The following is a 13,166-nucleotide window of genomic DNA, read 5'->3' as shown; positions in this document are numbered from 1 at the left end:
TTATTTCATTCTACCTGGACTAAACAAACATGGATTTATTTCAGTATTTGTTGCATTTGTTGTGTATTCATTTTTAACTAATAAACTCAGTGGAACAATTTACCAGGAAGTGTATGACTCCAAATTTCAAATTTTGTACAAAGTCAGAAAACTATTAATAACAATCACATTGTGTTCTATGAAATGCAAGTAGCCTTTTTGGAGATCTACTTTTAGAGAAGTTAAGTGATAAGGATGAAATCCACAGATCACATAAAACTCAGGAACTGTTGCTTACATGTAAGCAGCTGGTTAAGTTAGTTTGATTTAAGGAATGAGAGTCAAGAGTTACATTGAGCTGCCCAAATGTAGAAGCCTAATGCAATTTGAGCTCCCACGGGGCTATCAGAGTATGGGACTCATGGGATTCTTTGACCCTCCTAAAGCAGCAGCTGAAGATTAGGGAAGATGTGACATGGCATCTCAAGTGGCAATAGATGTCTGTCTTCAGGCAACTGAATGACTTCCTATTCTCTACTGTCTGTAACTGGAGTGTAAAACTCATGCTCACACTTAGGCAGTGTGGTGGGGTGACTTTGGCTGGCCACCAGGTGCCCAACAAGCTATTCTATCACTCTCCCTCCCCAGCTGGATAGGAGGAGAAAATTTGACAAAAGGCTCGTGGGTCGAGATAAGGACAGGGAGATCACTCAGCAATCACTGTCGTGGGCAAAACAGACTCAACTTGAGAAAATTAATTCAATTTATTGCCAATCAAATCAGAGTAGAATAATGAGAAATAAAATAAAATCTTAGAAAACACCTTCTGCCCACCCCTCCTTTTTTCCTGGGTTCAACTTCACTCCCAACTTCTTTATATCCTCCCCATGAGCAACATAGGGGAATGGGGGTTGTGGTCAGTTCATAATGCATTGTATCTGCCATGGCTTCCTCCTCATGCTCTTCCCTGCTCCAGCATGGGGTCCATCTCACAGGAGACAGTCCTTCAATAACTTCTCCAACATGAGTTCTTCCCCGCGTTGTAGTTCTTCATGAATTGCTTCAGCATGTGTCCTATCCCTGAGGAGGAATCCTTTAGGGATGGACTGCTCCAGCATAGGTCCCCCATGGGGCCACAGGTCCTGCCAGAAGACTTGCTCCAGCATGGGCTCCTTTCAACTGGGCCACAGGTCCTACCAGAAGCCTGCTCTGGCGTGGGGTCCTCCATGGGATGCAGGTGAATGTCTGCTTGGAGTCTGGAGCACTTCTTCCCCCTCCTTCTTCACTGACCTTGGTGTCTGCAGGTTTGTTTCTCACATTTTATCATTGTCTCTCAGAGCTGCTGTTGCACAGCACTTTTTTTAACCTTTCTTAAATATTATCACAGAGGTGCTACCAATGTCACTGATGGGCTTAACTTTAGCCAGTGGTGGGTCCACCTAGAAGCTGGCTTGAACTGGCTCTGTTAGACAGGGGTCAGCCTCTGGCATCTTCTCACGAAAGCCACCTCTGTAGCTCTCCCCTGCTACCAAAGCTTGCCACGTAAATCCAGTACAGGCACCCATAATGAAGTTACTTAATTTGCAAGCTGAATATCACCTGTAATTCAAGGTAAGCTGAAGCCACCATTAACGATGAAGTTAGCTAAATCCCACCACTTTGGCTGAGTTTAAAACTTTCATGAATAGAAATTGCTTGAATAGCTGAAATGACAATCAGGGCGCTGGTTCAATGCTATGAGATGTGACAATTACTCCAAGTGACCAATGCCTTGAAAAATGACCAACCGTGAAATGGGAAAAATACATTAAAGCAAAGGGAGCGAACCAACCTTTCTTGGCAAAAGCATGATCTAGACAAGATGGCCCAGCACCCTGTCCAGCTGAAGGTTGGACCAGATGATCTCTGAGGTCCCTTCCAACCTGAGATTCCATGAATCTGTGGGTCTAAAAGTGTCCAATGTTGGGGAATACACCACTTCCCTGGGGAGATTTTTCCAGTGGCTGATTGTTCTCATTGTGAAACAGCACTGGTTCCATTACCAACCTCTGAGGAACACCACTCATCACTGGTCGCCACATGGACATTGAGTCATTGACTGCAACTCTTTGAATGTGAATATCCAGCTAATTCCTTATCCAGTGAGTGGTACATCCATCAAATCTGTGACTCCATGAATTAGGTAGCTTTGTGTTTACCAGAATCTGGCTCACTGTATTTGCTGTTTCTGAGGTGCATTAAGACACACTGTCACGGGAAGAAGAGCAATGTAACCTGCGACTACAAAGAACTACATTGCTGAAGAAATGTCAGGCTGTCATTCCAAATCTTATGTGTAAACAAGTTTCTAGAAAGGATCTTGGAAACTCCAGTGCTCTCTGACTCTCATCCCTAATAATGTTATAGAGTTTATGATAAAGAATAAAAAATTGGAGGCATTCACATAACTAGAAAGTTGAGTGAAGACTCAGCCTAACCAGGTTGCTTTGTCTCTGTCCATTATGCCATGGGTTTGGAGTGATTTGTCTGTTGATCCAAGGGCACTAGCATTTTCTGTGTTCCTTAGGTACCAGTCTGCTTGTTGGTCAACTGGACTCTTTTTCCAACTGGTATTTTGTCTGTGAAAAATCAGTTCTGTTCAGTAGGAACAAAACTGCTTCAGCTATAAACGGATTTGCAAGAAGTGATGCCAGAGGGACCCAAAAAGACATGGGTCTTCCATGAGTCTTGTGTCACCTCTGCCAGTCTTGGATATATTGACGGGTCTGAACTGGCAGTAGAAATCTATGTTTATGCAAATGAATCACAAGTTAGAACTCCATTATCTATAACTAAATATAGATACCTAGTTCATATATGGATGCCTACATTTAGATCTTTGTTTCAGACTGAGTCTCGCCTGATGGAAAGACTGTGGATTTGTATCATGAGACACTTGTGTAAAGAGATGGTGGAGATGTAATATCAATGCAAGTCAAATCCTGGTTAAAAATTGACTCAAAATTTACCAGTGACGTTCATTAAAAAACAAGATGGGTATTGAATCAGGCTCCACTGAGGTCTACACCCCCTGTATGAATGTAGCTATAAACCCTGAGATCATTGATGCAAAAACGAAAGAATAAATTATCTTCCACCTCCGTGATGCAAAAGCTAGTAAGCATAAATTCCACAGAAGGAAGGACTGTTCACAGGAAATAACCATGATAGACTGGAAACAAGTATCCTTCAACATCTGCTGTCATTTCTGTCTCAGGAGGTCTCCAGCTGCCACTTCGGAAAAGCGCACGTCTCCTACAAGCCTTGTGCTGTATGACCAACCCCATATAGATCTGTTGGATGCCCTAAAGAATCTTAAAGAGCAAAGGATGCCTATGTTTAGGCAACTAAAATGCATTTTAACTGGTGAAGAGTGTGTGGTCAGGGAAGGTGTCCCTGACCAAGGCAGGGGGGTTGGAACTAGATGATCTTTAAAGTCCCTTCCAACCTAAATCATTCTATGATTCTATGATTCTGTGACTCAGAAAATCTTGCAGAGCATACAGCTCTTTTGGGGCCATTTATGCACTAAGGGAGCACGTTACTCTACCACAACGGTTCAAAGCATGACTGAGAACCATAGCACTGCATTAAAGTCCATTTATGTTGCCTCTCTTAGACTCTTCTTCAAGGACAGATGGCAAATTCTCCACCCAAGAAGTGAAGTATAGACATGTTACTATGCTTTAAATCACTCTGTCTTAAAATTATTTTTTTCTTTTCCTCCAAAACTCTAAGTATTCCATCCAGAAGAGTGATGGAGAGAGGTTACCCTTATGGGGTGCTGTGTATTTTTTGGGGTGTGTGTATTTGAATTCATGACCTGAAATTGGGCTTTGTATGTAAGTACAATGTATGCAGTGTAGCAGTCCAGAACAAAACCTCAGAGAATGACTATCACTGAAATGCATTGTAAGGACTGAAATGATTGTCAGAAAAAAAACTCTACAGAAATTGTTACTGAGATAAGCATGTCCTTTACCAAACTGTGTCATGGGACAGCTCACTTCTGCACATATGCTGCAAGTATTGGACAAAATGCATATAGAAAAGGGCAGGGGAAAGGAAAATACTTTAAACTAAGGTACTAAACAATGCATAACACAGAATGTGATCAAGAATGTGTAATACATAAATTGCAATTAAACATTCAGTTTGTCTAAGAAATATATTTGTAATTTCACAGCAAAGTTACTATGTTAAAAAAAATTATTCCTCTTTAACTGAACAAATTCTCATGGTTGAATCTTTGTGCGAGTTTTTAAAGAAGGGGTACAATTCTTCTGAGAATCCACAGTCTTTAAATGTGAACATCACAGACATGTCAGTAACATTGAAAAAAGTCAACATTTTCTCATCACAATTAAGATAAACTCCGACTTTCTTGGTTTTTTTCTGCACTGCTAACCGTGTCCATGGATCAGTTCTTGCCCAGTAATCTTTAAAACTTAAGCCCAGAGCCCAGAAATGTTCTTTAGGTGACAGAGATATTACTCCTTTCCTTGGAGCGGATTTTCCAGCTACTCCCAGGTCCCAGTCATTGCTTTTTTCAACATCCACCTCCCAGTAATGCTTCCCAGAGGAGAAACCTTCTGGGCCCAGCACACAGACAGCTGAATCAAAACTCTTTTCAGTTTGAGTCACTTTCTGAAGCTCTGATTTATATGTAAAACTCTTCTTGTCCACACCAATAGACAAGTTTGGGTGGGCTGTGCCCTCATCAACTTTGATGTCATCTACAAAAAATAGAAATTTTGGGGTTTAGAAACACTCTTCTAAAGCAAATATGCAAGAAGAGAAGGAAGCTGTACTGTACTGCATTTCATTCTGAAACTGTCCCTACAATCAGTCTAGAAAGACATTTAAGCCTGGAGCAAAGGAGGACTGTGCTCAGACATATAAATTACACTTCAATGTTCAAATATTTACTGCCAAGTGAAATATCTCCATATCACTGGAATAAAAGGCATTTGTAGACTCACAGTCCAGTCCATGCTGAGGACTGCTTCTGGAGTATTCAGATTTCAAGCCATTGAGTATATTTACATAAGTAAATACGTTCTTTTACCTGCGTTGCCACGAGCCTTTCTGAATTCTGAAAAAAAAAAAAAAAAAAAAAAAAGAGAGGGGAGAAAAGGCAAAAAAAGAAAATAAAAAGTTAAGAAAAACCAAACTTCAAACATCGACTGAAAAAATTTCCAACACCAACTTGGGAAATCTCAGACTGAGTCTGAGTTTGAACTATGCCGGTCAACTGACACTCAAATTTCCTCTCGCTCTCTCAAGCCCTGTGATTACCTGTGAGGTCTGAACAAGGATCTGAAGCTGGGATGAGTTTCCTGCCTGGGAACTACTTTCTTCCTCAGGTGCCAATTTACTTCCTTGTTGGCATTTTACATGGATGCCCCACCATCCACAGTCCACATCTCAAAACGTGAGAGATCCCTGGTCAGCAGCCCATCATTTCCAGGGACACAGAAAGAGACAGTCCCCTTTGTGACAATCATGGAAATAAATTTCAGCCACAATTAATGTATTTATTTCTCAGGCAGGGATGCATACAAAGGAACAAGTTGGGTGAATTTTCCCTAATCTCTGAAGGGAGGAGGGAGTGCACTTCCTGGTGAGTTTCTGGGCTGTGCAACTATTACAGGTTAGGGCAGAAGATAAGAGTATTTCCAAGTATACTTGAGTATAATAAGGCCTAGGATTTGGGAAATGATGCTAGGAGGGCTGGAGGTTGTCTAAACGCAAGCTGGTCGGCTCTGCTCTGTGTACAATCAGGAGAAAGAGAATGGAACATCAGAAAGTGTGAGAGATGAAAGGATGACCCAGCAGGATAGGATTATGAAGTCCTGGGATGTGAATTTAAGAGATTAGCTCAAAGGTAGACACGTGTATGTGAAAAATGTCAAGATTTGGATGAATGTCTGAGCATGTGAACAGACAGGTATGAGATGCGCACCTGGAACTGCATGAAGGGAAGGCTTTGAGTCCCCAGGAGTTACAAGCTCTAAATTCATTTTCTCATAAAACAAGAACCTTCCCTTCCTCTCTTCAGACTTTCCATTTCACTAGGTTTAAGGGACTTAATTGACAGTAATGACTTACCAATTTCTTTCTTCTGATTCACTGCAAACAAGATAAATGCACAGAAAGAAAAAGTTACGATGGATTATACATCGGTACTTTGCAGCACTACAGGTTGACTATGGTTACAGTTCAAAGTTCAGCCACATCCTCAAATGCCATATTTTAACCCACTATTTTTGGAGTCACTCTAGGTTTCCATGAAGTCAGACCTACATGACATTCACAGTCATTCTTAAATGGGCTCTTGTTCTTCCTATGAATGAAAGGAAGATCTTTTCTGATCAGAAAGGCTGAGGCACAAGAGATATCAGGTATTCTTTTGCACACAAGAGGGGAACAGACATAAAAGTAGAGCCAAGACATTAAAGCTGGAGGTAACTAAAGGACATGTGAAGAATACAGCCTCTATAAAGAGGACTATATGAGCTACTGTGAGTTATTCCCATGGATTAGTTTTGGCTTTATAATGGAAACAGCTTCCTGAAGATTCAGGTGACATATTTCCAAGGAATGTGGAGAGCAAAATATACACAGCTTTCAATGACAATAAAAATAAAAGCACGTAGGCAATGAGAAAGACTTCTGACTCTGACAGGGATCTCTTCAATACACCATCATCACCCAAATTGCCACTAGGTCCCCAGGGCTGGTTGGTGGCTGAGGCTCTCCAGCCCCATCAGCCCCATCTCAGCCTTCACTCTAAATATATTTCCCTCACTCTCCTGCAAGCACCAAAGCCTCCACCAACCAGAATACCACAAGCAACACACTATGAAGGCCCCCAAACCTCATGATAAGCTGACTCACATGGTCTCCAGGGAAAAAATGACACTCACCAATCTCCTTTTTCAGGTTCTCTACAAGAGGAGGGGAGGAAGGGAGGAAACCTTGATTAGAACACCATCTTGATTCCACTGAAGACAAGGGGAAAAGCATGGATCTAATTCAGCAAGACAGAATCGGCCTCTGCAAAAACATGCAGGACCCCAGGAATAGGATAACCATGGAAGAGTCAAATCTTCACTAATGACTTTGCATCATGGGCAGGGAAGGACACAATCCCAAAAAACTACACTTAACTTTCTGCCCCTGAAGGTGTACTGAAATAAAAAGACACCATAAATAATACCGCCACAGCAGCTATTGGGCAATCCATCAAAAAAAGGAAGACCCTAAAGCCAGCCCACAGCAGCTTGTGGGGCACTGCCTTGGCAAAGCCCAAGGCACAGAGAACCAGCTGCCATGTTGAGCCTTGGGACGTGGTAGGGTCTCTTGATGTGGAACTTGGGGAAAAGTTGGCATTGCTGCAGCATCCCCCCTCACCCACCCCAAGGCATCTATACCAGCAAGAAAGTCATGTGGGCAAGCAGAAAGACTCACCATTCATTGCACGCAGTTCCTCTGCCGAGTCACCGTGGTCACAGGAGGAGAAGAAGACATGAAGTCAGGGCAAGAAGACATGAAATCAGGACCACAAGGTACATGAGAGCCAGTCCACTCTGGGCCTGTCCATCCCATGGAGGGATGAAACACTCTTCTGGCATGCTGGATGGCTCGTGCTACTTGGAGCTACTCATGACGTGGATCTGACCAGGATTTTGGCCACCAACCACAAAGACCCACACCCCTACCAGGAGCCAGGGCAGGTCAGAGACCAAGGCTCTCAACCCCATCAGCCACACTGTGGCCTTCCCTCAACATCTCCTTCCCTCACGCTCCTGCGTGCACCAAACCTCCACCAGCTTGGACACCACCAGCTTGGACATCACCAGCCCCCCACCACGGTCAACCCAAATTGCTCTTGTTGTAAGGGTCATGGCTGCCACTAGAGGGCGTTTCCGTGGGGACATTTGGTTGAAGAAAGCAGAAGGAAAGCAGCGAGACATTGCCTCCAGCCCAGCTGTCTCTCAGTGTTCCTGACACCACTCACACTCATGCTGCAGGCTCTCCTGCCTATATCTCATGGGGACAAGGTGACCTGCCCTCCACTTTCCCAACCTGGGACCGTATACCACGACCCCCATGCAGGCGCGGCCCTCAGGGAGTCAGTGACACTCACCAATCTGCTTCTGCATTTCTGTAAGAAAAGAGAGGGGAGAATGAACACCTTGCTTAGCACCAGAACTCCAAGGAAGACTGGAGGCAAAATCATGCTCCATGGACCATGGGGGTGACACAAGCAGCAAAGCCCTCGCGTCTTGTAGCACCATTGTCATTGGGATCTGCAAGGACGTCTTGCCCCATGAGTCCTCAAGCAGGAACAAGGGAGGACAGCGGCACAGCACATCTGTCTTTCAGAGAGCATGCGTACTGGCCTCCTGGCACTCTTTGGAGCCAGATCCAGACCACACGCCCTGCCTGGCTGCTTGCACTTCACCAGTCCCACTCTGGTCCTTCTTGGCACAGCATAGGAAGTCCTCAGCAAGGAAGATTGGCCTCCGCAAACACCCACCCCCAGCAAGGGCTCTCTTGGTCACTGACCTGTGGCAACAGTGTGTAGCTCGTATTCACCCTTCTCTGCATCACTTTCTGCTCTGTGTTTCAACTGGAGCTCCTCTGCAAATGTGGAGTAAGTAGAAAGAAGGGAGTAGAATTAGGGCTGCCCAGGTAGGAGCTGCTGCCAGTAGTGGGGACGGGGATTCCCTCAGTTCTGGGAACAACTGCATCCAGCCCCTGCCACTAGGGTGACACCCACTGCCCTCCCACCCACTCCCCACTCATCACTGCGGTGACCCTTCCTACATGGTGTTCTCTTTGCCCGGGGATGGATTCTTTCTCTTGGGCCTCCATTGCTGCCTTTGACTCAGCAGCAAAGGACACAGAACCTTCACAGTGGAGACAGCCAGCAACAGGGCCTCCCAGGAATGGCAACTTCCCTCTGCCCTGCTGAATGCATGCTGGGCCAGTCGAACAGCCAAGGACCCCAGCAATAGAACAACCATTGCACTGTCAGGTCTCCACAAAGAAGCTTGCATCATGGGCAGGCAAGGACACTTGACCCCAAACAACTATACTTAACATTATGACTCTGAAGGTATGCCGAAAGCAAAGACACCATAAATAGTACTGCCACAGCAGCTATTGGGCAACCCATCAAATAAAGAAAGAGTCGGAAGCCAGCCAACAACTGGTCATCGGGATGGGGCACTGCCTTGGCACAGCCCAAAGCACAGAGAACCTGCCGCCATGTTGAGCTTTGGGACCTGGTTGGGTCTTTCAATGAGGCACTCGGGGAGAAGGTGGCATTGCTGGAGGGTCCCTCCTCACCCACCCCAGGGCATCTATACAAGCAGGGAAGGCATGCGGACAAGCAGAAAGACTCACCATTCATTGCATGCAGTTCCTCTGCCGAGTCACCATGGTCACAGGAGGAGAAGAAGACATGAAGTCAGGGCAAGTAGACATGAAGTCAGGACCCACAAGGTCCCTGCAAGCCAGTACACTCTGGACCCGTCCACTCCACAGAGGGATGAAAAACTCTTCTGGCATGCTGGATGGCTCGTGCTACTTGGAGCTACTCATGACATGGCTCTGACCAGGATTTTGGCCACCAACCACGAAGACCCACACCCCTACCAGGAGCCAGGGCAGGTCAGAGACTGAGGCTCTCCACCCCATCAGCCACACTGTGGCCCTCCGCAAAATCTCCTTCCCTCATGCTCTTGCCTGCACTAAACCTCCACCGGCTTGGACACCTCCAGCCCCCCACCACGGTCAACCCAAATTGCTCTTGTTGTAAGGGCCATGGCTGCCACTAGAGGTCGTTTCCGTGGGGACATTTGGTTGAAGAAAGCAGAAGGAAAGCAGCGAGACATTGCCTCCAGCCCAGCTGTCTCTCAGTGTTCCTGACACCACTCACACTCATGCTGCAGGCTCTCCTGCCTATATCTCATGGGGACAAGGTGACCTGCCCTCCACTTTCCCAACCTGGGACCGCATCCCACAACCCGCTTGCAGGCGCGGCCCCCAGGGAGTCATTGACACTCACCAATCTGCTTCTGCATTTCTGTAAGAAAAGAGAGGGGAGAATGAACACCTTGCTTAGCACCAGAACTCCAAGGAAGACTGGAGGCAAAATCATGCTCCATGGACCATGGGGGTGACACAAGCAGCAAAGCCCTCGCGTCTTGTAGCACCATTGCCATTGGGATCTGCAAGGACGTCTTGCCCCATGAGTCCTCAAGCAGGAACAAGGGAGGACAGCGGCACAGCACGTCTGTCTTTCAGAGAGCATGCGTACTGGCCTCCTGGCACTCTTTGGAGCCAGACCCAGACCACGCTCCCTGCCTGGCTGCTTGCGCTTCAGCAGTCCCACTCTGGTCCTTCTTGGCACAGCGTAGGAAGTCCTCAGCAAGGAACATTGACCTCCGCAAACACCCACCCCCAGCAAGGGCTCTCTTGGTCAATGACCTGTGGCAACAGTGTGTAGCTCGTACTCACCCTTCTCTGCATCACGTGCTGCCCTGTGTTTCAACTGGAGCTCCTCTGCAAATGTGGAGTAAGTAGAAAGAAGGGAGTAGAATTAGGGCTGCCCAAGTAGGAGCTGCTGCCAGTAGTGGGGATGGGGATTCTCTCGGCTCTGGGAACAACTGCATCCAGCCCCTGCCACTAGGGTGACACCCACTGCCCTCCCACCCACTCCCCACTCATCACTGCGGTGCCCCTTCCTGCATGGTGTTCTCTGCCCGGGGATGGATTCTCTCTCTTGGGCCTCCATTGCTGCCTTTGACTCAGCAGCAAAGGACACAGAACCTTCACAGTGGAGACAGCCAGCAACAGGGCCTCCCAGGAATGGCAACTTCCCTCTGCCCTGCTGAATGCATGCTGGGCCAGTCGAACAGCCAAGGACCCCAGCAATAGAACAACCATTGCACTGTCAGGTCTCCACAAAGAAGCTTGCATCATGGGCAGGCAAGGACACTTGACCCCAAACAACTATACTTAACATTATGACTCTAAAGGTGTGCCGAAAGCAAAGACACCATAAATAGTACTGCCACAGCAGCTATTGGGCAACCCATCAAAAAAAGAAAGAGTCGGAAGCCAGCCAACAACTGGTCATCGGGATGGGGCACTGCCTTGGCACAGCCCAAAGCACAGAGAAACAGCCGCCATGTTGAGCTTTGGGACCTGGTTGGGTCTTTCAATGAGGCACTCGGGGAGAAGTTGGCATTGCTGGAGGGTCCCTCCTCACCCACCCCAAGGCATCTATACAAGCAAGAAAGTCATGTGGGCAAGCAGAAAGACTCACCATTCATTGCACGCAGTTCCTCTGCCGAGTCACCATGGTCACAGGAGGAGAAGAAGACATGAAGTCAGGGCAAGTAGACATGAAGTCAGGACCCACAAGGTCCCTGCAAGCCAGTACACTCTGGACCCGTCCACTCCACAGAGGGATGAAAAACTCTTCTGGCATGCTGGATGGCTCGTGCTACTTGGAGCTACTCATGACATGGCTCTGACCAGGATTTTGGCCACCAACCACGAAGACCCACACCCCTACCAGGAGCCAGGGCAGGTCAGAGATTGAGGCTCTCCACCCCATCAGCCACACTGTGGCTCTCCCTCAACATCTCCTTCCCTCAAGTTCCTGCCTGCACCAAGCCTTCACCAGCTTGGACACCACCAGCTTGGACATCACCAGCCCCCCACCACGGTCAACCCAAATTGCTCTTGTTGTAAGGGCCATGGCTGCCACTAGAGGTCGTTTCCGTGGGGACATTTGGTTGAAGAAAGCAGAAGGAAAGCAGCAAGACATTGCCTCCAGCCCAGCTGTCTCTCAGTGTTCCTGACACCACTCACACTCATGCTGCAGGCTCTCCTGCCTATATCTCATGGGGACAAGGTGACCTGCCCTCCACTTTCCCAACCTGGGACCGTATACCACGACCCCCATGCAGGCGCGTCCCCCAGGGAGTCATTGACACTCACCAATCTGCTTCTGCATTTCTGTAAGAAAAGAGAGGGGAGAATGAACACCTTGCTTAGCACCAGAACTCCAAGGAAGACTGGAGGCAAAATCATGCTCCATGGACCATGGGGGTGACACAAGCAGCAAAGCCCTCGCGTCTTGTAGCACCATTGTCATTGGGATCTGCAAGGAGGTCTTGCCCCATGAGTCCTCAAGCAGGAACAAGGGAGGACAGCTGCACAGCGCATCCGTCTTTTAGAGAGCATGCGTACTGGCCTCCTGGCACTCTTTGGAACCAGACCCAGACCACGCTCCCTGCCTGGCTGCTTGCGCTTCACCAGTCCCACTCTGGTCCTTCTTGGCACAGCGTAGGAAGTCCTCAGCAAGGAACATTGACCTCCGCAAACACCCACCCCCAGCAAGGGCTCTGTTGGTCACTGACCTGTGGCAACAGTGTGTAGCTCGTACTCACCCTTCTCTGCATCACGTGCTGCCCTGTGTTTCAACTGGAGCTCCTCTATAAATGTGGAGTAAGTAGAAAGAAGGGAGTAGAATTAGGGCTGCCCAGGTAGGAGCTGCTGCCAGCAGTGGGGACTGAAGCTCACTTATCTCCCAGCACAGCAGCATGCAGCACTTGCAGTCCTTAGGGCCTGCTGACCTCCCACCCACTCCATACATATCCCAAAATTACCCCTTCTTGGCACACTCAGCCTGTACAGCTCACAAGTCCAATAACATCACAACCACACGCACTCGTTGCCATATGAGGTGCTGAGGGACACTGCACCTCCTCTTTGCCAGCATCTGGCAAACCAGAATTTTGAGTACCCCTACCACAACCTTCCTGCCTTTTCTTTTGGGCTTACACAGGGAATTCAGCCTGGCAGTTTCCTACTTCCCAATGGACAGTATTCCCTTTCCCCGGGTATGGGTTCTCTCTCATGAACCACCACTTCTCCCTTTTGAGTCAATAGCAAAGAACAGAAAACCTTCACAATGGAGACTGTCAGCATCAAAGGCCCCCCATAGTGAGAACATCCCACCAGCCCTTCCAAATGCATGCTGGGCCAGGAGAACAACCACAGGAATAGGACAACAATTGCATGGTCATTTCTCCATGAATGAGCTTACAGAATGGGCCGGC

This window comes from Vanellus vanellus, assembly GCF_965231255.1.
Source record: "Vanellus vanellus genome assembly, chromosome: 29".
Taxonomy (NCBI): Eukaryota; Metazoa; Chordata; class Aves; order Charadriiformes; family Charadriidae; genus Vanellus; species Vanellus vanellus.
This window is presented reverse-complemented; position numbering follows the sequence as displayed.